This window comes from Podarcis raffonei, chromosome 4 (genome assembly GCF_027172205.1).
Source record: "Podarcis raffonei isolate rPodRaf1 chromosome 4, rPodRaf1.pri, whole genome shotgun sequence".
Classification (NCBI taxonomy): Eukaryota; Metazoa; Chordata; class Lepidosauria; order Squamata; family Lacertidae; genus Podarcis; species Podarcis raffonei.
In genome coordinates, this window is record NC_070605.1 from 33,824,069 (window position 1) to 33,837,439 (window position 13,371).

Below are 13,371 nucleotides of genomic sequence, written 5' to 3' on the forward strand. Positions count from 1 at the left end.
TCTGTTTTAAGTTAGCTGCCCAAATTTCATTTAACGTAGAGTGTGTTGTTTATCCTTTTCTTGCATGCGTGTTCGTATGTGCATATATGACCCCTTTCACATCGTTTCTTTTCTTCCTTATGTAAAATGGTAGGTAGGAATTGCTTTTCTTAATCTGGAGTCAGAATGCTAGGATTTCTGTCAGAATATCCTTTGGATTTGTGAGTTAGTTTACCCCTGTGTTACCTTGTTTATACGAACAAGTTATTCTCAAGAATAAGTTTTAAAATCTGTATACAGAAATATATGCACCCACATGAATTTCACTGGAAGTTCAGACAGATCCAGTTGGAATTTTTTACAGAGGAAACCAAGAGTAAGCTAAGGAATGATTCAGATTAAGCTGAAAATTGTATGTAGCATTTAGCAATAATGTGTGGTAATGGAGGAGGAAGGACAATAGACAAGGTGAATGTTCCTAGTGGCAGTTCTTACAAATTCTCTCATATTACTATCAAGTGCTGTCTATGGGGAAGTGAAATATCTCTAACCTTTCTTCTTCTTCTTCTTCCTCCATTTCCAGACTTTCCAGGAAATTTGTATAATGGTTTTCCCACAGCAGGTTGTAATCAGGGATCAGAAGTCAGGTGCATCACTATAAGTTTTGATGATGGACCTGCCTAATTACCTCCTATGACTTAAGGCATATGACCTGAGGGAACCCATAGCACTGATAAAATAGCAGCTTGGAATGCTAACTTTGAAAGCACCTTCATCTTTAGCCTGCAGCCCTCTGCTTATTAGGATTAAGTCACACTGATATCAACTGGACTTACCTTTGAGTAAAGGTGCACAGAACTGACTGTAAGGCTGCATGGTATGTAACAATCAGAAGGCATCTCAGGTCTTGGCCTCTTTGACATGGTGTATCTACTTGATCTATTTTAGTTCTGAAGTTACTTTGGTTTTCATTAAATTATCTAAACATGACTTAATTTTCTATAAGTTTTCAAACTTAAAATATTCCATGCTGTATTTTGTGAGGCAATTGTTTGCCTTAATATTGTGTGCCAAGATACGGTGTTGTATGCATTGTATCATTTAAATGTTTTTGTTCCAAGTTTTTGCTATATCCGATCTGGTCTTAAAGTACAAAATTCTGAGATTTGTCCACTTCAGATCTCACCTCAGCTCCAAACTTATGCATCCCAGTTCCCAGCCTCAACCCTTGAACTATGATAGATTAGTATTAGTATTATTCACTAATCTTGCCAGGCTGTTGTTAGGAATGCTGAGGTAATACAACTGAAGCACTTCCATGAACTACATAAATGATAAGTATTTTATTATTTTAATTAGACACTGTCTAAAAATGAAGCATTCATTCACTGTAGTAGTGTTTTCATAGTCATAGTTCATGTCTCCTGTTATTTAGTAGCAACATACTATCTTACACAATTACAATCTCTTGTTCTTATTCTCAACAACTCTTTAAAAAAAAAATATGTTTCCCTTCCCGTCCCCCTCTCCCCTCTCCCCCACATATGAATATAACTGGAGAAATTCTCTAACCGCGGAAGACATTTTCAAGGCTTTTTGCACTCTAGTTTCATTTTAAATATTTTATATTGGCTTGTTCTAACTGAGGAACGTGCAGTTTCATCCTGCTCAGAAAAACAGGGTTGGAAATTAGTGCTATAACTATTTTTGATAGCGCACAACTAATACGTATACTGTGTTGTACTTACTGGTTCCCACATTCAATAAGTCTCTTAGTAGTTATTGCAATTAAGTGTGTGTATATTTATTTGTCAGACTTTTGTCCCAGGTGATCAGAGTTTCCTGGGTTCCTAGCAATTCAACAGTGGCACTTATTTGGGGATGGTACCTAATACATCGGATTAAAATTCCTCCAAAATGTAGGCTTGAACTTTGTAATCCGAAATATTTTTTTATGCCTTTATGCAGGCAAATATTAACCTAGTGAATATGCTAATCAGTACAGGGATGGAAGGAAGGGAGAAAGCTTAAAGCTTTTTACCATCTCAGAAGAAAATCTGTTCTGTCTAACAGGTTTAGATCAGGTGACTTTTTTCCCAGCAAACCATGTTCTCAAGTAACTGTCTCTTTTCTAATGTCAAAAATCGGAGTCGAGGCAGAACTTTCAAAATGTGAACAGTAAAACCTAGACATTGGGCCAAAGTGGTTATTTGTCGTCTCATCTGATGAATACATCATGCATGTTCAGGAGGTTATTGCTGAAAAGGATAGCAGCCTCTTGTTGGAAGAGTGCAAGAACAAGGAGTAACTTGCTTTCAGTAGGGCCAAATACATTTCCGGTATAATTTTAGTGGAGTTTAAAACGATATCTAGGTAATGTGTGCTCCCATTTTATCTTAAAAAACCAAGCATAGCAGAGCCTGATGATTATTTAGATGGATGTTTGCCAAGGGGAAAACCAGCTTGTGTAACACGTGTGTCTTGGGTGCAACAGTGTTGCTTAAAGGCCACTAACAGGATAACTACTGAGAAGAGAAGCAGATTTTCCTTTAACATGATACGCTGCCCTGCTGCTTTCAGATGGCAGAGATTTGAAGTTTAATTTCTTGCTGAAATGGAGTATCTGTATATAAGAATAACTTTTCATTTAGCGTTTGTTCACTTGGCTATCTATTTGTATGCAAAATGAGCCATAGCAAGCCTTGTAGTTTTATTTTGTATTGACCACACATACTTGTTTGTTGGCTTTCTTATCTTAGGTGTAGTAGCATTTCTTCCTAAGGCCCTCCCCCATTTTGTAATTTAGATTTTTGTTTATGATGATAAACTAGTGTGTCCTGGAAAAAAATCTCGTGATTGTTTCCTTTTCCATTTAGGATTAATATAACGAAAATCAGAATGTGAGAATGTGAGATAATCATAGGTGTGCTTCTGTATTAAATAATTATGAGTATTTTCTAGTTTTTAAGTTTATTTTCAATTCGGGGATAAGAAATAGAATTCCGTGTAACTAACTTTTTCTTACTGCGGCTGTTTTGGCTTGCCACATTGCATATACCCATTTCTTTTTAAAATCAGATGTAGCCTTCCTTAAATAAATCCTTTCCCTGTAATACTTAACATTTTATATATTAGATCTCTTCAGAGCTGCTTGAGCTATAAGACCTCTAAAATCCAGATCCAAATCTTACAGTTTAAGCTCTTCTTTGGGTTGCATATCACACAGGTGGTTTTCTTGACCTTCTCCACCTCCCTCCCTCCGGTTAAGGATCTTAATTAAGATGTTGCAGTTAAGATATATTGCATAAGGGTTTGTGCTTGCTACTATTCACAATGAAATCAGAATTGTGAACTGAATTCGGTCCTTCCATTAAGAATTCTCTTGGCATTCCTCAAAGACTTGTTTTATGCTCAGTCGGCCTTTTAAAGTTCTGACCATATTAAGAGTAGAAAAGGAGCTAGTCTGTTAATGCAGTCTTTTCATTACCCTAGATAATAAAATTTCTCTGTGACCTGTTAATCTCTACTATGTATCCCAGAAAGCCTGCAGATCTAGCGTGAGAAACAATTTCTGCTCCTTCCCTACAGAAAATAAGTTCTGTAATTATTTTTCTGGCCAGAGAATCAGGAAATAGCAAAGAAAATTATGTGTATTTAGAAAGTTGCCAAAGTCTTTGCCTGTGAGGAGATCAATTGTTGGATTCTTTAAAAAGAAAGAAATCCTCTGGTCTGTGAGTCCTCAGAATATCCTTAGTATTACAGTTTGTGGGGGGGGGGGAATCCCCAGTACTAAACCTCTAGCAAGCAGAATCGGACAGATCGGTTGCAGCTTATACAACAAATATACCTGTCTAAGAAGTTAGTATCCACTTCACATATTCAGTTTTGCTTGGGTTAATAGTACAGGATTTTTATTTTTATTTTAATCATGACATTTATATCCTGCTCTTGAGTGAACTCTGAATTAAACAGAAGGCCAATATCTCATTTTTTAAAAATGAAAATCAGTTTTGGAAGTCTGTAGTTCTGAGCAGAAAAGTAGCAGGAAGCAATGGAATGTTTAACCTTTTTTGCAGCTTGTTGTTTTCCTGTGCCAAATCCTCCCTCCCAGTCACTTTCCCCCTCTCCCACCAGTAAGGTCCAGCTTGCAGTTTCCCCACAGGCATCTGGTTGTCTACTGTAAGAAGAGGATGCTGGAGTAGATGGGCTTTTGACCTGATCCAGCAGGCTCTTCTTATGTATCAAATGCATATAAACACTGGGTATTGATACGCATACCATTTTGTTCCCTACATGGCATTTCCAGTGGGTGGGTTAAGCCCTAAGCCCACAGTCTGATTCTGCATCAGATGTTCCCAGACAACTTACCGGATCAAATATTTTTTGCTTTATATTCATTACTGGTTTCAGAAGCTGATCCTATAAACATTTTGTTAAATATCTATCAGGAAAGGTAGATTAAAAATAGTATGTCAAGAAGTATGGCAGAAATAGGCCATCATTGATCATTAAGTGGAGTCGACTTATCCTTGTCCCCCAACGCCAAACAAGAATTTCACAGTGTTGAAAATCTTATATATAGAAATATATTGTAGCATACAACCATAACACCTTGTTTTGAGCAAGCAAATCGATCCGTCTCAAGCTCATAGGAGCCAACTCCTAATAAAATATTTGAGGGGGCTGCCCCCCAAAAGTTAATAGGCCTTGCCATTCAAATGTTGTGCCTGTTCCACGTCTTGTGACCGGTTATGCAGGACAGGGCTTACCTGCCCCCACAATAGTTTATGCAAGTTGGCATCTCTGCTCAGGGTAGAATCAAGATTGAGTGATATCTCTTAAATATATGGAGGTACATCAACTTGGAATCACATACATTGTGATGAACCTGATTTTTCTGCCTCAAGTCACCACCTTACAGGGGGTGACTCTCAATCCTAGCTGCTCAGAAAGTATAGCTTGATTACATAGGGCTGCATGTTTGCATCACGGGTTTTGCATTATATTTTTCAGGTGTACATCAAATATGTTTTAAGTATATGCTAGAAACATGGTGTATAAAACTGTAAATTATGTAATTTCAGTTAGTTGGGACACATAATTATATCTCGTTTAAATGCAAATTAGAGTGTGTATTTTGATGTACCATTGCATTTTGTTCTATACATTCTTTCTGAAGAAGCAATTGCATAAGCTTTCCTCATTTTTTCTCTGCCTAAACCTTGAGTGATGATAACTGGGCACTGTTAAAATACTGCTACTTCCTCCCCTACTCTGGAATTTGTTTTATTAAGGAACACATTAATGTTGGGAAATAAGAACTTGAATGTGCAGGAAGAAAAGAACATGGACATACATTTATAGATTATAGAAAAAACATTTTGACATCCTCAAGACACTTCAGTAATTAACGGTAATATTCAGTTTTATAGCACCATCTCCAGTCATACAGTGTCAGGATGTTCGATAAAAATTGACTAACAGAGACTTACTATATCACTTTGCTATTAGCATTATTTTGTGCTTTTTAAGATCTATATGTAACCACTGGAAAACAGTTAAGTCATTCTGGATTGCAGTGTCACCAGTATGCTGATGACACCAAATTCTGCCTTTCTTCTCTGTCAAGTTCAGAAGCAGTTTTAGGTTCCCTGAGCAAATGCCTAGATTGTCTGATGGATAATGAATTGGAAATTAATACAGACTGGACAGATGTATTAAGCCAATTTGGAGTCATGGTTTTGTCTTTCTTTGGTAGGGTTACACTGCCCCTAAAGGGCAAGGTTTGCTTTTTGGATACTACTTTAGCCTACATTTCTGGTGAAATCCCTGATATAGTGAATACAAATGCTTTCTACCCGCTTTGGCTGATGAGCTAGCTCCAGTTGCTTCCATCACATAGGCCCAAATCATCCATCATTTTGAAACAACCAAACCTGCACTGACTGCCTGTTTTTATCATCCAAGTTCAAAGTACTGATGAGGTGTGGTCTTTTTTTAAGATTTAAAAGTCCTGTATAAATTGGGGTAGAGGCGGCTAATCTGTGATGCTCCAGATACTGTTTTATTATCAGATACTTTCAGGTTTATAAGCCACTTCATGTCCTATGTGGATATACAGAAAGTGTCATATAATGAGTTGCATTAATTAATTGATTGTTGTTGTTGTTTTTTACAGACAAGCAAGTGTCTTCACACAATTTTGCTGAAGGTCCATGTTGACCAAGACTGCATAAGAACAGAAAGCAGACTTTGCACAGCCTGCATCCAGAGCACTTGCTCTCATCACGAGGCCACACCGCTTCCTCAAGTGTAAGTTGGTATTAACACATTGTTTATGTTTTAAGAACATTGATTGAGCTAAATGTAGATTAGCTGATATTATATCCACATCTTGGTTTGCATGTATTCCTTGTTATTTATTCCTTATGACGTCTTTCTAAAGCACACTGGATGCAGGTGATAATTTCCCATGCAGTGAAGGTGTCATAATTTGACTTTGCTTAAATCTTGGGAAGATAAGTCGGCCAAGATAGGGCCAAGGCCAGATTCTGTTTAGGAGTGCAGTAGATTTTGTTTGTTTTGTTCATTTGTTCGTTTGAGGTTTTTATTGATTGTGTTTATTGTTATTGGTTTTTGTATTCCAGTTGTGTTTCTAAGTTGCTTTGAATCATTTCTATGGGTAAAGCAATGAATAATAATAAATGTGAATTTCATCTTCAGACTGTGTGCCGAAGAATTATGCACTATGTGAAACCAACTCTTCATAGTGCACTACATATCACATACTACATAATTTCATTATGGGATGACACTTCCATATTTGGGAAATAGTAGGTGGTCCATGAATAATAAATAATACAATTCAACTACCACATATAGACGCATTGCATTGTGTTGCACGTCCTTGTCCTTGGGACCTATGTATTGTATATACAGAGCTAGTGATACATATGTGTCTTGTAATGGGATATTTTTACATCAGCATGTCAAAACCCAGTTTTTATTCTTCTCATGAAGAAACTCCAGTTTCAGAGCAAGCAAAGCTACATGTAGGCTGGAAAAGTGGGCTGCAACATTATCATTGTCCCTTCACATACTTCAATCAATCTTCTGTAAGGGCAGGAACAATTTGTGGTAGTAGCTAGAAGTGTCTAGACTTGCAGAATATTTCTATGTACTTAGCTTGTATGGGGTGTGTGTGTGTGTGTGTGTGTGTGTGTGTGTGTGTGTGTCAAATACACCCACAAATTCACCCACACAATATAAGACTGGCAAAGTCTGAGTACTGACCTGAATAGTACAAGCAGTGCCCCGATTTTTGTTAAATTGTATTTTGTAATTGTATAAAACTTTTTTTTTGGGGGGGAGAGTGTTGCTTGTCATTCCTCCTTCCGACTCTGGAGTGTTCATCTCCCTTTTTGGTGAAGAAGTGAAAATGCTTTTGTTATGTTGACAGTCACCTCTCCTCTTTTGTAGAATTACTTTTCTGTGGTGATGTAGAAAATCAAACAACTTTTCACTACTTTTAGCATGCAGTAGTTGCATTTCATTTACTCAATGCTAAAGGTCGCTGGCTATTGCAAGACAGATGCTCTACCACTGAGCTATGGCCCTTAACTTCATTGTTAACTGATTTGTATGGTTGTACAATGGACAAGCAAGAGAAGTTAACCTCAGGTGGGTTTGCATATGCAACATTTACCAGGGCAAGAGGATGACAGAATAGGACAAAGGAGTTTAAGGTTGGTCACAATCAGCTCAGCTTAGATGCAGCAATTGTGATTTGTTGATAATTGTAAAATTATAGTTCAGATATACTTGGGTGTGTACATCAGCAGTATATGAATAGGCAAGTCTTCAGTTCAGGCCATGGCTTTTATGGGTAATGCAGGGCTATGCCGATTTCAAGCTTGGTTTTATTCAGACACCACAGTTTCTGAGGTGGTTGTTATATCCTTGTAGCAGTAGTACAGACAAGCCTCAAGATTGTTCTACAAAATGAGGGTGCCTGTCAAAATGTAGACTATTAATATTATAAAGGATGCTATGTCCAGCCACTTAAATGCTCCTCCCAATGGCAATGACTATATTTTTAAAAATAAGGCTTTTCTGGGACATTATCACTTTTAAATTGTATCGTACCAAAGCTTTCCAAGCACTAGCCTTTGCAAATATACGTTTAAGTGTGTTGATGGCAGATTGTTAGTATCCGTCTATCTCGAGAGACAATGACGTGCACCTGTGGAGGTGACATCAGAGGTGGATTTAGGGGACCGCTTCAGGTGTAGCACAGGGGGCACTGCAACTGTTATTTAGAATGGAGCACAAGAGGTTGGGGGTGCTGAATTTTAACATTGCACAGGGTGCCGCTGAAATTTGAGACCCCCCAAGGTCCACCACTCGTGAAGTCAAGCCGCTGTGTTAGCAGCAACAAAGTGACCTCCCTGGGGTGCAAGCCTGGGCAGTCTGTATGGAGGTCCTGGGCTGCCCAGGCAACAAGACCCGCCTCTTGGGTTCAGTGACATGGTCCAAAGGAAAGCAGAGCAATATGTTTGGCACTAACTGGCTGGAAGCAAGTGTACAAGGTGCCATCCAACCATCTTAGGGACTCCATTCCTGATTTGTGTAGGGTTTACTCCTTAGCCTTTTCTTCTCCCTGCAAGACAGCAGAGGTTTAGGACCAGAGTTTCTCTGCTCCTTGATGGACCACCTTCCCAGGTTGGCAAGCCCCATTTGCCCCTCTCTTCCTTCTACAGCATGTGCAGTAACTGCTCTCTTGGCTGTTGGACCCACCATTTGTCTCTTTTGCTCAGTCCGCCACAGCCTGCCTTTGCATGTAGGGGAGGTCCCTAACTCACTGAGGGTTTGAGACCCATCGGCTCACCTGGTTTAGCCAGCCAGTCAGCCATTCCTGGAATGTGGCACAGGAGCCACAGGTGAGAGCTGAGTGCAGGGTGGGGACCTAAGGTGGACAAACTATCTCAGAGGGAGCATGACGTGTCGCCCACCAGAGGTACTATCCCTCCCATTTAACATGTAACACTTTAATAGTTAATGCATCGGATGTTCTAACCATGGCTCTGAATGTTAACCATGGAGTTGTATTATGTTTGCAGAATCATTATCAGGGCTTGCTTTTAACCAAGGTTTGAAGTTAGAGTAGGAGTGCAGTCTGCTGCCAATCTATTAATTATAGTTAAGAGATTGCCCTGGCACAAACATATTGGTTCCAATCTGTACATTTGCTTTGTTTTTCTTCATCTTTATTGTTTCATCATTAGAAAACTTAGAACAGATTTTCCCTTTAATTAGATATTCATAGCAACTGCATTTTCAGGGTTGCCCCTCATTTTGAAATAAAATAGTGTTGCAGTGGAGCATTTTTTAAAATGTGATCTCACAAACTTGCCTTAAGTCCCTTTAGACCACTTTGCAGACTACTGCTATGCTCAGTGTATTTGCTATTGCCCGGTTTTGATCACAGTTGGATTTACAGTGAATTAAATATAGTGGATAAAAATACAAAAGAACTAGAAGAGAGGAAGAGCTCTAGGTGAGTTATCTGAAGTTTAACATGGCATATTAGCCGTTCTTTCCAATATTTATGACTTGCCTATCTGGCAGAACAACGAAGGCAACTTACAGCTATAATACAAATACAAAACAAAAACAAAACAAGAAAGAGAACTGGTCTGGATTATGGACATATATCAGGAAGCACACTACTTGATAAATACCACGTGCTTTCATTGTTGGCAAGAGTTCATAACCCACCTGGCACTGAGCACCCATCTAAATTTCAGAGTTGTGGAAGGTTGATTCGAAAGGAAAAATTAAGACGACAAGCAGCATGCTTTAACCTGTATCATTCAATTCAGGGTAGAAAGGAAGAAAGAATTCTTGCTAACTGAAGTAAGTGATGGTTGGGATGGAGAACATTGAGCCAAGGAAAAAGTGGAGGAAGAAATAATGGTACATCTTTAAATATGTGGCTATTCAGACTAAGTTTATGTACACAGCATACCATAAAACAGAAGTTCTGTGCTTATGAGGCTGTGGTGGTGGTATATTTTTTCTATTCAAATGATTGTGTTTGGCTCAATTGATAACAGTTTAATGACATTTTGACTATGTCAGAGTAATAGTAATGCCCTGAAAACATTAAAGTGTTGTAGATCTGTATCTGTAGGAGTGCACTTGCTGCTGCTACTGTTTCTGGGAGGTGGCTGAATCATCCTGATGGCATTCAACAGGAACCAGCTGCTGAGAATATTAAAATGCAAGCATTTATTCCTCCAGAGAGACAGTAACATCTGCAAAGTTTTCCTGTCTTGATAATCCCACAGAGCATTCTGTAGTAGTCTTAACTTTACTGTGTCTTTCTTTATGAATTCTCTTTGGAATCTTTGTAGTCTTCAGGATCTGCATAGGGGACTGTTAGACCTATGTATATCTCTGTGCCTGAGATTAAAAATAAAACAGTTTTGGAAAGAATGTATATGCAACTGCTCTACAACTATCTTATTGGTGTAGAATAGAAAATGTGTTCTTTCTTGTACGATGAGTCACTTTCATCACCAAAATTTGAAGATGATGGGAGGAAGAAGGAGCTACAAAAGATGCTTCTAGAGATTCCATTTCAAGTATATTTGAAATCCATAACAAATTTTTAGAATCTACTTAAAAATTATATCAGATTCATGCTCCTCATCGTGATCTTAAACGTGGGTGTAGTCCTTCCATGACCAACATCCAGCCCTTTTATTAATCCCTTTCTTCTCTCACAAAATGCATTCCACTCATTCAAGCTATTCACCGGGTTTCTGCACAACTATCTGCTATTGTATTTATGTTTGTGTTTTGCATACTTTGCCTGGTTTTCTACACTGTGGCTGCAATCCAGCTAAAGTTGATTATGACTCAATCTCATTGAAAGAAATAGAACAGGTTGCTTGCAATTAGGGCAGCTTTTATTGCTTTCAGTGGGACTTAAGTTCCAACCACCTTTAGCTAGATTGGTGCCACCATGCAGAAAGAAATCCAGCAAAAGTGTATGCCTGCGCACATAAGTAAACAGAATAGCAGAGGACCATGAGAATTACTTGAATTAGTAGAATGCAGGCTATGAGAAATGAGAGGGATTAATAGGTGAAGGATTTGATGTGGGTCATGATAGGGCTACACAGATTATCAAGGTCAGGAGGCACGCGAATCTGATGCAAAAAGCACCAGCAAAATTAATCCAGGAGCTGCAAAAGAAATATGTAGTTTTTATGCTAAAACATATGGGAATATACTTCTTTAACATGTTTCCTGAAATAGAATCTTCAGGAAAATTCATTTTAATGGTTCTCTCCCTAATTTTTGAAAAATGAAGGAGAGGAGGAGATGGAGATCATACATTTTTCCTTCCTCTTCCTGTGGAATTGGGATGCAGTTGGGGTAGGAGGGGCATGTCATTGTCAGTTTTTAAATTACTCAGAACTCCGGAATAGGCAGGCTAAAAAGAAGCTCCAGATGAATAATGAAATATCTGGAATCACTTCAGTTACATTGGCTAATTATAATATTTTTAATGCATTATGACACCAGACCAGTTGGCAGTGAAGGCAGCAAAAAAGGCATACTTTCCTGCCTCCATTGCATCCTCATTGTGCCATCCAGCAGAGCTTTTCCAGGTAGTGCGAGGCCTTTTACAGTATGGCCCAAAGGAGGAGGTAACAGAACTGACAGCATGCTTGCAAAGCCTTTTGTTTACCAAGCAGTTTGAGGATAAAATTGCTTGCATCTACTAGGGCCTTGACTTCACTGTTACAGCAGATGAATCTTGAGAGGTGTCCAGAGCACTGTCTAGTCCTGTAATGTTGGATGAGTTTCAGTTAGTAAGGCTCAAAGGCATGGACAAGGTGTTTCGATCGGTCAGGGCAATCACTTTTCTCTCTCGGCCCTTACCCTTCTTGGCTGATAAAAACTAGCAGGGAGGGGACAACTGGCTGGGCCCAGGGCATGAGTAATGCCTCTTTATGTGAGGGGGTGATCCTGGCCCGCTTGGCACTTGAGGCTCAGGTGCTCGCAGTGGCATGGAGTGGCTTCAGCTGGTGGCCCACCTGCTCCCCTACCTGGACAGGGATTACCTAACTTCTGTTGTCTGTCTTCTGGTAACCTCTAGGTTAGATTACTGCTACATGGAGCTGCCTCTGAAGACAGTAGGGAAACTTCAGCTGGTGAAGTAGCCAAGTTGCTCACCAGGGCAAGGTGGTTTGAGCATATTACACTGATCCTGGCCTGATTTCATTGGCTGCCAATTAGTTTCCGGGCCCAATTCAAAGTGATGGTTTTGACCTGTAAAGCCTTAAATGGTTCAGGACCACAGTACCTCAAGGACCGCCTCTCTCCGTATGAACTAACCTGGACCGTGTGATCAGCATCTGAGGTACTCCTTCATATGCTTCCTCCATGGGAGGTCTGGAGGACGGCAACTTGAGAACAGGTCTTTTCTGCAGTAGCTCCCTGCTTGTGGAACACTCTCCCCAGGGAGGCTCACTCCACAGCTTCATTACATATATTTAGGCACCAGGCAAAAACATTCCTCTTCTCCTAGGCCTTTGGCTAATTAAACAATCTATGGCCTTTGTTTTGTTTTGTTTTGTTTTGTTTTGAACTGCCCTGTGATCCTCAGCTGAAGGGTGATATAGAAATGTTGCCATTGTTGTCGTCATTATCAACAGCAACATTCCCAAAACATTAGGTATTTCTGACACAGACAAGGGGAGGTGACCTCTAATAATTTAATGAACTAATGTTTGGGGTAATTAAAATGGTAGGAAAGAACTCCTAAGGATTTAAAAGGTGGCTTGTCAACTTATACCTAAGACATAATCAGAACACATGGGAAATGCTGCTTTTTGTGCTTGGTATAAAACTATCCATGGAGAAGGGTGCACTCAGCCCGGTTTCCTAGTCTTCTGTTGGCCTATTGAGGACTCTTGGGGTCTGGTGGTGGGTTATGAAACTTCAGCTTTTACTAAGCCAGTGTGGTGTAGTGGTTAAGAGCGGTAGTCTCGTAATCTGGGGAACCGGGTTCGCGTCTCCGCTCCTCCACATGCAGCTGCTGGGTGACCTTGGGCTAGTCACGCTTCTTTGAAGTCTCTCAGCCCCACTCACCTCACAGAGTGTTTGTTGTGGGGGAGAAAGGGAAAGGAGAATGTTAGCCGCTTTGAGACTCCTTTGGGTAGTGATAAAGCGGGATATCAAATCCAAACTCTTCTTCTTCTTCTTCTTCTTCTTCTTCTAAGCCAACTTCTCCAGACCATGCTTTGTCCAGGTGTCGCACTGCTAGGAACATAGGGAACTGCCGTACATCCAAGTCAGAACATTCATTCATCTAGG

At 39.6% G+C, this 13,371-nt stretch overlaps 1 protein-coding gene across 7 annotated transcripts in view; it reads left to right on the forward strand.

The window, feature by feature from the left end:
- ZBTB20 (zinc finger and BTB domain containing 20) overlaps positions 1 to 13,371 on the forward strand; it is a 484,288-nt gene that overhangs the window by 393,564 nt on the left and 77,353 nt on the right. For all 7 annotated transcript variants that reach the window (XM_053386091.1, XM_053386092.1, XM_053386087.1 and 4 more), the window contains one exon: positions 6,158 to 6,291. The gene's annotated coding sequence lies outside the window, so the exon portion shown is untranslated. The remainder of the gene's footprint in view (positions 1 to 6,157; positions 6,292 to 13,371) is intronic.